This window comes from Schistocerca piceifrons, chromosome 1 (genome assembly GCF_021461385.2).
Source record: "Schistocerca piceifrons isolate TAMUIC-IGC-003096 chromosome 1, iqSchPice1.1, whole genome shotgun sequence".
In the NCBI taxonomy this organism is placed as follows: Eukaryota; Metazoa; Arthropoda; class Insecta; order Orthoptera; family Acrididae; genus Schistocerca; species Schistocerca piceifrons.
Window position 1 is genome coordinate 1,064,055,049 of NC_060138.1, and position 13,918 is coordinate 1,064,068,966.

Here is a 13,918-nt window from a genome sequence, read left to right on the forward strand (position 1 = left end):
GTTCGACAATGTCACATACTGTCTTTTGTTGCAGAATATTTTCAGACACGTTACTGGTTCGAAGAAATTTTTGTTATAGCTTGGCCCTTTGTGATAATATCAAAACACTAAATCTCACAAAACGTAATTACACTGACGAAAACATCGCTACAACAGAAAGTAATTAGAGTAACGAAATTTTAGGAATACAGTGGGTTAGGTAACATATTTAAGTAATTAACATTGCAAGACCAAAAGTAAACGTACGTGCTAGATAAGCCATTGAAAATATGAAATGCTGGTACACTAACAACCAGTGCAACTGCCAGTTTGTCGAATGCATACTTGCAAACGCGGATACATTGTGTTGTACAGGTGCCGGATTTCCGTTTGTGGGATGGAGTTTCCTGTCTTTTGCACTTGATCAGTCAATGCAGGGACGGTTAAGTCTGGTTGTGGATGACGCTAGTATTGTCGTTCGAAGACGTCTCAAATGTGCTCGATTTGTAGGCAGACCTGGTGATTGTGCAGGCCAAGGCAACATGTCGACACTCGTAGAGCGTGCTGCGTTATGACAGCAGTATGTGGTCGAGCGTAATCCTGTTGGGATACATCCCCTGGAAGAATGAGATTTTCACTCTGCAGCGGAGTGTGCGCTGATATGAAACTTCCTGGCAGATTAAAACTGTGTGCCGGACCGAGACTCGAACTCGGGACCTTTGCCTTTCGCGGGCAATTGCTCTACCAACTGAGCTACCCAAGCACGACTCACGCCCCGTCCTCACAGCTTTACTTCTGGAAGTTTGGAAGGTAAGAGACGAAATGCTGGCAGAAGTAAAGCTGTGAGGACGGGGCGTGAGTCGTGCTTGGGTAGCTCAGTTGGTAGAGCACTTGCCCGCGAAAGGCAAAGGTCCCGAGTTCGAGTATCGGTTCGGCACACAGTTCTAATCTGCCAGGAAGTTTCATCCCCTGGAAGGTTTTTCATGAATGGTAGCACAAAAAGCCGAATCACCAGACTGATGTACGATTTTGCAGTCAGGGTGCGTGGTATAAACACGAAAGTGCCCCTGCTATCATACGAAATCGCACCCTGGACCATAACTCCAGCAGTGGGTCTAGTGTATCTAGCATGCAGACAGTTGGTTGCAGGCTCCCAACTGGCTTCCTTCTAATCAACACACGGCCATCACTGACACCGAGACAGAATCAGCTTTCATCAGAAAACAAAACAGACCACCAACCGGCCCTCCAATGAGCTCGCTTGACACCACTGAAGTAATTGGCAGTGATTTTGGGACAGTAGAATGCGCACCACAGGGCATCTGGCTCGGAGCTGCCGTTGAAGTAAACGTTTTGTAACAGTTCGTTGTGTCACAATGGTGCCAACCGCTGCTCAGATTGCTGCTGCAGATGCAGTGCGATGCGCCAGAGCCATACGCCGACCACGATGGTCTTCCGTCTCGGTGGTGCCACGTGGCCGTCTCGAGTCCGGTGTTCTTGCGAACGTACTTCCTCGTGGCCTCCGCCGCCATCAGTCATGTATAGTGGCTACACTACTACCAAGTCTTCCTGCAATATCACAGAAGGAACATCCATCTTCTCGTAGCACTATTACATGACCTCTTCCAAACTCAGTGTGATGTTGATAACGGCGTCTTTGTTGCCTTAAAGGCATTCTTAACTAACAACAACCCATCCCGTCCAATCTCAAAGCTAACTAACGCTCACGATCATTACAGCGTGTATGTAAAGCAAGCCTGATTTGCATGCTAATAGTGGCGCTAATAGCGCCACCTTTTTGCGACTGGCCCAAGATTTGAACAGACATCATAATTCAGATATAGAAACACGCCTACCAATTTTCGTTTATGTCGCACAACTCCTTCTTGATATTGCGATTTTTTTTTCGTCAGTGTATTTTTCGCAAGCTATTGTATCGTAAGGAGACCCTGTCTGGGGTAGTTCGGCGGTCTAGTACAAACCTTTCCACTTGACACCAATTCGGCACTTGCGCGTCGATGAACATGAGATGAACTGAAGGGGACAGTACACTAACCCAGTCCCCGAGCGAAGAAAATCTCCCACCTGGCTGGGAATCGAAACGGAGACCCCCAGGAGCTAGATGCAGCTACACCACGAACTACGGCCGCAAGATATTGAAATCTTCTGATATGCGGCACGAAAACTGTGAGCCAAAATGAGCCGCATTCTCTGGAGACGGTAACTCGAGGTCAGTCACTACAAAAAAAAAAAAAAAGGAAAAAAGGACGCAATCATCCTCCAAGTCACAGCCATGAACTGCAAACAGAGCAGCAAGTAGATAATTTGCTGTCGTTACACTTGAAGTGTCCCGACCTTGATTACAGACAGAAGATGACAAAGAGGACTGGCCGCCGCCTATAACTTTCCGTCGAGAGGTGAAAAAGAAAGCAACAAGTATTCGAACCCTCACGGAAAATCCTTTCAGCTTCTCGTCAGGTACCTTCGCCCGAAACAGAAAAAAACAGCCCTGCTATTACTCAACGTAAGGACTCGTGAAGCACTGTGCAAAAAATATTGCAGGAGTTTTACAGTTCGTGCTGCTGATTACCATTAGACTTACATCGATAATTTGAAAACAACTGTGCAGTTCGTGGAAGAGGGTACTTTCCTACGTGGTTTCTTCCCGTTCTATTAGTTTATGGCGAGCGGGAATAATGAGTAAAGTGCGCTGTTGAATATACACAGGGTCAGTTTGATTCTTGTCTTCCCTATCCCTACGGAAGAGATACGAAGGGACTGTTGTCGGTTACTAAATTCTATAATGATGGTTCTTGAAAATTCTTAAGTAAGCTTTCGCGAGATAGTTGGCGAATTTCTTCAAGAGTCCGCCAGTTCAAATTCTTCAAAATTTATGTAACGCTCTCCAGTGACTCAAATAAACTTACGACCTTTCGTGCTGCCCTAATCAGTATATGTTCAGTATCTGTGGTTAGCCCAAAAAGGTCAGAAATTTTCAACGATGGGTTTTTCATCCAGCTTATGGACCACTGTGGGGCAGATTGCACAACTGTACTATTGCGTGGCAATGGAGCAAACGCGCCGGTTGCACTTTTATTTTTATTTTAAATGCCTCGACTGGTCTTCGTGTCATGACGATAGACAAGTAGCCACTGGAGAAGTGGCCTTGAGGGCCGAAACCGGTCGTGGCATTTCAAGGAAAAATAAAACTGCAACTGGTGGGTTCGTTTGTTGACTGATCCGATTTCCCCAGTATTCTACCAATCAATCGGTCTGCCACCTGCTTTACCAGTTCTTCATTCCCAAACATTTAAGTAAGGTTCCACTCTTTCCACCACTTTATAGTCAAGATATGATTTGACATTTGTACAGTTTTCTTCAGACAGCGCTTCATCACGGATAAGTCATCTGCAAAACATAAACAGTAAGAGTCTTAACACTCTTCCCTGGGGCACGCCCGAAATGACGAGCACCGCCTTTGGAGCATCAACTTCAACTTTTTAATTGATTCCAGGTAAATCCACAATTATGTATACTCGGAAAAAGTACGAAATTCTACACAAAGCTATGCCTCGCCTATCAACGTTGGGGGCGTGTCTGTTGCGAGATATCGCGCATCCTCGAAGCACTGCAGAGGTTTCTGCTGGCGGGCGCACCAGCCATTGTACTCTTAGAGCTTGCGTTTTCCATATTTCCACGAAATTCAAGCATTGTCAATAGTGTCAGAAATTCACAAATACTTAATTCCTTTTTAAAAAGGAAAACATATTTTCAAGCATAATTATCCTCTTCCAAATTGTATTTTCACTCTGGAACAGTGTGCGCCGATATGAAGCTTCATGGCAAACAGTAGTGTTACACGTTTCACAGGCTGATCACGTAGTACCGCTTGTGGAGATGGTGGTGGACCTTCGTTACTACATACTTGCTGGATTCTAAATGATGAAGCATCAACCTGAATATCGGATTGAATAACTTCAGGTGAATCAGTGTCAATAACATGTGAAAAATATGTAACTGCCTATAACATCAGAATGTAAGACTGGCCCCGGCTTTTGTAATGTCTAACATTTCTTAAAACTGATTCAACATTAAGGAAGGGTGAACTTTTATTTCTCAAAGAAACTCGTGTTCAAAACACAGATTCCAGTGTTTCCACCACTTTGAAATCTGCTGAACTGTAACAGATTATTTCACTAGCCGTTCATGATTGCTTCGGCATAGTAATGCTACAAATAATGGTTCTTGTGCTTGAGTATGATAATGTCTGATAGAAACTGGTATCAAAGCCAAATGATTTATCTCGGCAGCTGTAAGTCTTTTCAACATGACTGTCTTTAAATGTGCAACATCTGTGGGAAATCCACTTGTCGAAACTATATTGTTTCTTGCATTTTGGTAAGCGCCTGGCTAACTGAAAGACAAGAAGATCTGGAGCGAATAACTGTTAGCAAGCACAGACATTGCTATCTGGTTGCGTACCTTAGGACTTATATATAAGCGGCAAATCTCTGTTCAAAACTTGGTAGAAAATGAATGCAGTTGTGCCACATCCAAATAGCCTTTTAGAGTGTGCTTTAATGCATAGAAAAAATTACAAGTCATGGTTTGCTTTCACAGGACCACTTTAATTATAATATAGAACATTGCTTGCAGAGCTGTAAAACATAGCGAACTCAGAGTCAAAAACACTGTAGCTGTAAAGCTACCAATTCTTCTTTGGAACGAAAGTAAATATCTCGTTTTACAGAATCGGTTATTGGTGGATAGAAAACAACGTTGAGAAATAGTAGTCTCTAGTTCTTTAACAGTGTTTGGCAATTAACAGTTTAACCTTACTTATCCGTAGCAACAATGCTTGTCTACTGAAAGTGTTGCCCATTCATCATTACCGCTCTTTGGCTGCAGACCAGCGTAATGATCCCGACTGCGTCCACATGAGGCATCACTTGCTCTTCTTGTACCCATATGAGCTGAACATTGTAACAATTATAGGTTTGACTAGCATGCAATGAGGAACAATATGTATGCTGTTAAGAAAGTACTTCTGCTCTTGTATTTCAAGTTGACTGACCTTATTATTTGTCAATTACGTATCGAATGCTATCTAAACGTATTGTTCAATCACAGAACGGCAACTCCGGATAATAGACTATTTGTTGTTGTTGTGGTCTTCAGTCCTGAGACTGGTTTGATGCAGGTCTCCATGCTACTCTATCCTGTGCAAGCCCCTTCATCTCCCAGTACCTACTGCAACCTACATCCTTCTGAATCTGCTTAGTGTATTCATCTCTTGGTCTCCCTCTACGATTTTTACTCTCCACGCTGCTCTTCAATGCTAAATTTGTGATCCCTTGATGCCTCAAAACATGTCCTACCAACCGATCCCTTCTTCTAGTCAAGTTGTGCCACAAACTTCTCTTCTCCCCAATCCTATTCAATACCTCCTCATTAGTTACGTGATCTACCCACCTTATCTTCAGCATTCTTCTGTAGCACCACATTTCGAAAGCTTCTATTCTCTTCTTGTCCATACTAGTTATCGTCCATGTTTCACTTCCATACACGGCTACACTCCATACAAATACTTTCAGAAACGACTTCCTGACACTTAAATCTATACTCGATGTTAACAAATTTCTCTTCTTCAGAAACGATTTCCTTGCCATTGCCAGTCTACATTTTATATCCTCTCTACTTCGACCATCATCAGTTATTTTACTCCCTAAATAGCAAAACTCCTTTACTACTTTAAGTGTCTCATTTCCTAATCTAATTCCCTCAGCATCACCCGATTTAATTTGACTACATTCCATTATCCTCGTTTTGCTTTTGTTGATGTTCATCTTATATCCTCCTTTCAAGACACTGTCCATTCCATTCAACTGCTCTTCCAAGTCCTTTGCTGTCTCTGACAGAATTACAATGTCATCGGCGAACCTCAAAGTTTTTACTTCTTCTCCATGGATTTTAATACCTACTCCGAATTTTTCTTTTGTTTCCTTTACTGCTTGCTCAATATACAGATTGAATAACATCGGGGAGAGGCTACAACCCTGTCTCACTCCTTTCCCAACCACTGCTTCCCTTTCATGCCCCTCGACTCTTATAACTGCCATCTGGTTTCTGTACAAATTGTAAATAGCCTTTCGCTCCCTAGACTATACCTAAAGAAAAGTACCTACGTACACCCAAAATTGTCTGTGACATTTTCACCAAGCAGTTAAATAAAGTTAGCGGTCAGAAGCATACATTTAAAATATTGGACAACAAATTCTGGTTGGAATTAAAACAACATTCTTAATATTGTCACCATTCAAATGAAGGGAGGACAGTATTATTATAAGAGAGGACAATAAACGACATTATGGAGCGGACTTTACATACTGAAATGTTATGTCAAGGGCATTGGAATGTATCTGTAGACACTGGTGCAAACTAAACCACTTACAAATTTAGGAAAGCATTGCTTCCCATTGCCATGGTGAAATTGGTGAAGAGGCTCATAGAGGAGCGCTGCAGAACACCACCGAGAAGAATCCGTTAATTATGGTATCACTATAAGCAGTGACGGTCTTAAAGTACGAATTAACCTGCTGCTTGTTACTTACATGCCTCAGGGATCGAGATAAGTAAGTCGTGATGAATCCGTGGGCTCATTCTTGGAGGCTCCTGGTTGGAGCTTCGTTTGTGGCTGACGTACTGCTCTACGAAGTCGTGTGGCAAAAGGCAATGTGGCGATGGCGAAGAAGCTCTGCCCACCACATAGTTTCAAAGACCTTGTCAGCCGTCCTGGAGGAACGTTGGAGTCGGGGCGCTCTGACAAGCTTTCTGATCGCCGATGACCGTGGCAAATGAATCACAGACAGTACAACCCCTCAGTGTGAACATATTACCTTCATCCTCGTGCCACTGAACACAGTCCTTGAGAGTGTTGCATTTTTTTTCCTGCAGTGAACATAAATAATCTAGAGGACAACGTCGCTGTTATCTGTTTGTAACGCCAGATGACTACAGGGAAATGCAGGAAGACCTGTGGGCATCTCATAATTGGTACATTAATGGGTCCGTAAATAGGCGAGATTCATTCGAAGAATATTAAGTAACGTAATTCATCCACGAAAGAAGTGATATACAAAACGCTTGTACGGTCAATTCTTGAGTATTCTTCATCATCTGGGGTCTTTATCAAGTTGAATTAATAAACGAGATAGAGAAGGGGTAACACAGAGAGGCATGTTTCATCGTGGGATCGAAAATTAAGCGCAGTGCTCTTACGGAAATGATCAACGAACTCAACTGGCAGATGCTACCATAAAGGAGTTGTGCATCACGGAGAAACATGTTACGTCTTCTCACATACCTATCACGAAAAATACGGAACATGAAAATCAGAGATATTAAATCTGATACCGAGCTTTAACGACAATCATTCTTTTCTCGCGCCATTGGCGAGTGGTGTAGGGGAGAGGGGAAAAGAGCAGAAGTACCATCCGCCACACACCGTAAGGTGCCTGGATGGGTATGAATGTAGATATAGATGTACCTGACGGGCTTAAATTTCTCGCAAATCATCGACATGCTTGTAATCCTTAGCAGGAGGATTATTTTGCAACTTTAGTCACCCCTATCGCATTGTCTTAGCCACCACCACTACACCATTATGAGCAGAAACCGTTCACACGAGTACGAATATATGTCTTTTGTCCAGTAGGGAGCCGACAAGCCGGAATTTTCCACAAATGTCGCTCTCACAGACCGTGGGACTGGCTCACCCACTTAAGGCTGATTTCTCAAGGCACCTGTTGCACCTGGTAAGCCTTGAATACTTGGCTAATCTTATTTTATTCATACGTATACATTTTGCGCTCAGTTGTGCTCGCTTCGGCTTTACACGTACTAGAACTGGAACGATACAGAGCAAATTAGAATGGCCCCTGCGCAACATGACACGCAAAATCGTTGAACATAGTATAGAGGTAGTCTTTGGCATTCAGAACGCCCTGCCGAAAGGGTTCGACCAAACCACTGCTTAAATTTTTACTAAAAATCTTCAGCAATACCGACCGAAGCTTCTGCCAACGGCCTTGTCAATGAGGGCGCAGGAGCGGATAGATTTCAGGACAAGCTCTTGCCCTTGGCGTGGGAAACTGTCCCTAAAAGGCGGAAGAACCAGCTGTGATCAACAGTATGAGGATGTGGAAAGCAACGGAAACCACTGCATGAAAGACAGACAGTATGTATCCACAGGACATGTGACCTATGGTGCAAAGAAAGTGTCATGATTATCTCTCCTTTGGAAAACGATTCCGCATTAGTCCCCCATTTGGATCTCGGGAAGGTCACTACAAAGGGGAAGGTAACCATGAGAAAAAGACTGAATAAGCAACGGAAGGATAGTACACTACGAATCGGAGCAAGGAATGTCAGAATTTTGAACGTTACAGGGAAGCTAGAAAACGTGAAAAGCGAAATGCTAGAAAAACCATAGAAGCGAAATGGAAAGAAGATAACGATTTTTGGTCAGGCGAATATACGGTAATGTCAACAGCGCCAGAAACCGGAATAGTGAGAGTAGGATTTGTTATAAATAGGAAAGCAGAGCAGAGGGAACAGTTCAGTGATAGCGTTGTACTCCTCAGAATCGACAGCATACCAACGCCAACATTAATAGTTCATATATACATGCCAATTAGGAAATGAGACATTTAAAGTAGTAGATGAGTTTTGCTATTTGGGGAGAAAAAAAACTGATAATGGTCGAAGTAGGGAGGATATAAAATGTAGACTATCAATGGCAAGAAAAGCGTTTCTGAAGAAGAGAAATTTGTTAACATGGAGTATACATTTAAGTGTCAGGAAGTCTTTTCTGAAAGTATTTGTATGGAGTGTGGCCATGTATGGAAGCGAAACGTGGACGATAAATAGTTTAGACAAGAAGAGAATAGAAGCTTTCGATATGTGATGCTACAGAAGAATGCTGAAGATTAGATGGGTAGATCACGTAACTAATGAGGAGGTACTGAATAGAATTGGGGAGAAGAGGAATTTGTGGCATAACCTGTCTAGAAGAAGGGATCGGTTGGTAGGACATGTTCTGAGGCATCAAGGGGTTACCAATTTAGTACTGGAGGGCAGCATCGAGGGTAAAAATCGTAGAGGAAAACCAAGAGATGAATACACCAAGCGGATTCAGAAGGATGTAGGGTGTTACTTGAAAATGAAGAAGCTTGCACAGGATAGAGTAGCATGGAGAGCAGCATCAAACCTGTCTCTGGACTGAAGACCACAACAGCAACAACATATATACATGTCGACGTCACAAGCAGAAGCTGAAGGGATGGAGAAAGCATATGAGGACAGTGAACGGGTAATTCAGTATGTAAGTGGAAATGATAACCTAATTTAGTAATAATGAATACACTGCACAAAAATCACAAAAGGAGCTGGTATACTAGGAAAAGGCGCGAAGACACTTGGAAGAGTCCAGCTGGATTACAGCACGGTCAGACGGAGATTTCGGAATCAGATATTGTATTACGAGGGCTGCACGGGAACTGATGTGATTCCCGATCAACATTTAGTAATGGAGAAAAGAGCGCTGGAACTTACAAGACTCGTTCGGACGAATCAGTGTACGAAGAAGTGGGACACTGAAGTACTGAAGAAGCAGGAGATGCGTTTCACGTCCTCTGAGATTAGATATACTGTGATAATGAGTACAACAACAGTTCAGTTGAAGAGGGATGGACATCTTTAAAAATGGCAGCCATAGAAGCTGGACTGACAAACATAGGTACAAGGAGGATAACTGCGAGGAAAACTAGGATGACAGAAGAAATATTTCAATTGATCGACGAAAGGAGGTGGTGCAAAAATGTTCAGGAACATACTCCAATAGTAATATTTCACTTAGTAATATAAAAAGTAGGAAGTGCAGGGAAAGTAAGGCAAAATGGCTTCAGCAAAAATGTGAAGAAATTTGAAAAAGAAAATGCTCCTCGGAAGGACTGATTCGGTTTACTGTCAAAACCCATTAGAGTAATGCAGTTTATGTGCCAACGAGTTCCAAAAATGACGAAGAGATTGATGGAACGTATGGTTAGGTAGGAGCAATTATTTAGATAGCTAAGGAAACTGGAAATTTAAATGTGATGTGGGGCTGGAATTCGGTAGTAGGAAAATAAAGAGAAAGAAACATACTAGGAGAATATGGACAAGGAAAAAAGGACTAAAAGAACAAGTCATCTGGTAGAATTGCTAACGCTTGTGATGGCTGTAACGGCTCGTGGAGCCACGTCTCGATCCCTGAGTCAACAGATGGGGACGTTTGCAAGACAATAAACATCTGCACGAACAGGTCGACGACGTTTGCAGCAGCATGGACAATCAGCTCGGACACCATGGCTGCGGTTACCCTTGACGCTGCATCACAGACAGGAGCGCCTGCGATGGTGTGCTCAACGACGAACCTGGGTGCACGAATGGCAAAACGTCATTTATTCGGATGAATCAAGGTTCTGTTTACAGCATCATGATGGTCGCATTCGTGTTTGGCGACATCACGGTGAACGCACATTGGAAGCGTGTATTCGTCATCGGCATACTGGCGTATCACCCGGCGTGACGGTATGGGGTGCCATTGGTTACACGTCTCGGTCGCCTCTTGTGCGTATTGACGGCACTTTGAACAGTGGACGTTACATTTCAGATGCGTTACGACACGTGGCTCTACCCTTCATTCGATCCCTGCGAAACCCTACATTTCAGCAGCATAATGCACGATCGCATGTTGCAGCTCCTGTACGGGCCTTTCTGGATACAGAAAATGTTCGATTGCTGCCCTGGACAGCACATTCTGTAGATCTCTCACCAATTGAAAACGTCTGGTCAATGGTGGCCGAGCACCTGGCTCGTCACAATACGCCAGTCACTACTCTTGAAGAACTGTCGTATCGTGTTGAAGCTGCATGGGCAGCTGTACCTGTACACCCCATCCAAGCTCTGTTTGACTCAATGCCCAGGCGTATCAAGGCTGTTATTACGGCCACAGGTGGTTGTTCTGGGTACTGATTTCTGAGGATCTATGCACCCAAATTGCGAGAAAATGTAATCACATGTCAGTTCTAGAACAATATATTTGTCCAATGAATACCCATTTGTCATCTGCTTTTCTTCTTGGTGTAGCACTTTTAATGGCCAGTAGTGTAGGAGTCAAAGGGCATGAACGGAGGCAAGCTGTGGTAGAGAAGGGAGAGAGACAGCCTTGTGACCTATCCCCTATGTCATTCAGTCTGTACGTTGAGCTAGCAATTAAGGAGAATTTTGAAGACGAAACTGGAATTCGGGGAGTCACTGTAACTCTATCAGAGACGAAAAAGGATTCGAAGATCAGTTGTATAGTATCTTTGAAAAGAGATTATAAGGTTAATATCAACAAAAGTAAAAAAAAAAGGAGAATAGAATGTATGCGAATTAAACCAATCGATGCTGAGGGGCGTCCAGTAATTAATGCAACATATTTCTTTTGAAATGCGGTTGGTTTTATTCAGAATTATTTTATTCAGGATTCCAGTGCTCCACATTATTCCCCACTGTTGTGGCTACAAAATCCTGTTTTTCAACACAACTTCCTTTGAATTCGACAGACTTTTGCCGCCTTACTGGAGAGCATGTGCACAAGCACGGTACCACTCTACTGGTCGATGTCGGAGCCAACGTACTGCTTCATCACTAACCTCCCCACCATCCATGTACTGCTTCTCACAGAGTGCATCCTTCACTGGCCCAGACAGATGGAAGACGGAAGGTGCGAGAACCAGCCAATACAGCGGATGAGGAAGAACAGTCCAACGAAGTTTTGTGAACTCTTCTCGGGTGGGCAGACTTGTGTGAGTCCTTGTGTTGTGATAAAGGGGAAGCTCGTTTGCATTTTTGTGGCGGAAACACGTTGAAGTCGTTCTTTCTTCGGAAGAGAGGTGGCGTGGTGTCACTCAATGGATTACCGTTTTGTTTCCGGTTCGAAGTGATGAATCCATCTAGGCCTGTGACGACGTTTGGCAAAGTTGTCGCGATCAGCCTCGTAATGAGGAAGTAATTCCGCACAGATGGTCCTTCGTTGCTCTTTATGGTCTTCTGTTAGGTGGCAAGGGACCCAGAGGACACCTTTGACTATCCGAACAAGTGGACAAGGGTGTGAGCACTACCAACAGAGGTCCAGTTGTGCAGTGAGGTGCTTGATTGTGATCTGTCAGTCGTCTCGAATGAGAGTGTCTGCACGTCCCAACATTGCTGGAGTCACAGCTGGGTGCGGCTGGCCAGCACGTAAGAGATCCGACAAGTTTGCTCGACCTTACTGCGATGAAGCCAGGCGCCTCGCCCAACGACTCACCGTGCTTTTGTTCACTGCCATGTCCCCCTAGACATTCTGCAAGTGCCTATGAAGATCTGCGATGCTCTGGTTTTCCGCCAAAAGAAACTCTGTGAAGCTCTCTGTTTTGAACAAACTTCCGCTGCAGACGGCGTTTTGAAGGCCAAGGATAACACAGCCACTTACTGGAACATCATGAGACCACAGGGGGTGAAACGGGAATATTCCACGACGGCCCACAACGGATTCCACATTCTGTCAACCAAATCTTGAAAAAAAATTGAACGCCCCCTCGTGGATAAGGAAATGAGACATTCAACGTAGTACATCTACATCTACATTTACATATATACCCCGCAATCCACCATACGGTGCGAGGCGGAGGGTACCTCGTACCACAACTAGCATCTTCTCTCCCTGTTCCACTCCCAAACAGAACGAGGGAAAAATGACTGCCTATACGCCTCTGTACGAGCCCTAATCTCTCTTATCTTATCTTTGTGGTCTTTCCGTGAAATATAAGTTGGCGGCAGTAAAATTGTACTGCAGTCAGCCTCAAACGCTGGTTCTCTAAATTTCCTCAGTAGCAATTCACAAAAAGAACGCCTCCTTTCCTCCAGAGACTCCCACCCGAGTACCTGAAGCATTTCCGTAACACTCGCGTGATGATCAAACCTACCAATAATAAATCTAGCAGCCCGCCTCTGAATTGCTTCTATGTTCTCCCTCAATCCGATCTGATAGGGATCCCAAACGCTCGAGCAGTACTCAAGAATAGGTTGTATTAGTGTTTTATAAGCGGCCTCCTTTACAAATGAACCACATCTTCCCAAAATTCTACCAATGAACCGAAGACGATTATCCGCCTTCCCCACAACTGCCATTACATGCTTGTCCCGCTTCATATCGCTCTACAATGTTACGCCCAAATATTTAATCGACGTGACTGTGTCAAGCGCTACACTACTAATGGAGTATTCAAACATTACGGGATTATTTTTCCTATTCATCTGCATTAATTTACATGTATTTATATTTAGAGTTAACTGCCATTCTTTACACCAATCACAAATCCTGTCCAAGTCATCTTGTATCCTCCTACAGTCACTCAACGACGACACCTTCCCGTACAAAGTAGTTGAGTTTGTTTTAATTGGGAAGCAAAATAAATGATGATGGCCGAAGCAGATAAGGTATAAAATGCAGACTGACAATAGCAAGATAAACGTTTTTGGAAAAATGGCATATATTAACATGTAATATTAATTTAATCAAAAAAATGGTTCAAATGACTCTGAGCACTATGGGACTCAACATCTGAGGTCATCAGTCCCCTAGAACTTAGAACTACTTAAACCTAACTAACGTAAGGACATCACACACATCCATGCCCGAGGCAGGATTCGAACCTGCGACCGTAGCGATCGCGCGGTTCCAGACTGAAGCGCCTAGAACCGCTCGGCCACAACCGGCCAGCTTAATTTAATCGTTAGGAAGTGTTGTATGAAGATATGTGTCTCGAGTGTAGCCTTCTATGGAAGTGAGACATGGACGGGAAGCGGTTCAGAG

At 43.7% G+C, this 13,918-nt stretch overlaps 1 protein-coding gene and 2 non-coding genes across 3 annotated transcripts in view; 2 read left to right on the forward strand and 1 right to left on the reverse strand.

Moving 5' to 3' along the window:
- The window catches only part of LOC124754405 (SEC14-like protein 2), a 306,366-nt gene that overhangs the window by 15,834 nt on the left and 276,614 nt on the right, over nucleotides 1-13,918 (forward strand). The window lies entirely within an intron of this gene.
- Nucleotides 669-743, reverse strand: Trnas-cga. Its single transcript has one exon. It is a non-coding gene; the product is annotated as a tRNA-Ser (tRNA).
- Nucleotides 7,855-7,960, forward strand: LOC124721808. Its single transcript, XR_007006396.1, has one exon. It is a non-coding gene; the product is annotated as a U6 spliceosomal RNA (small nuclear RNA).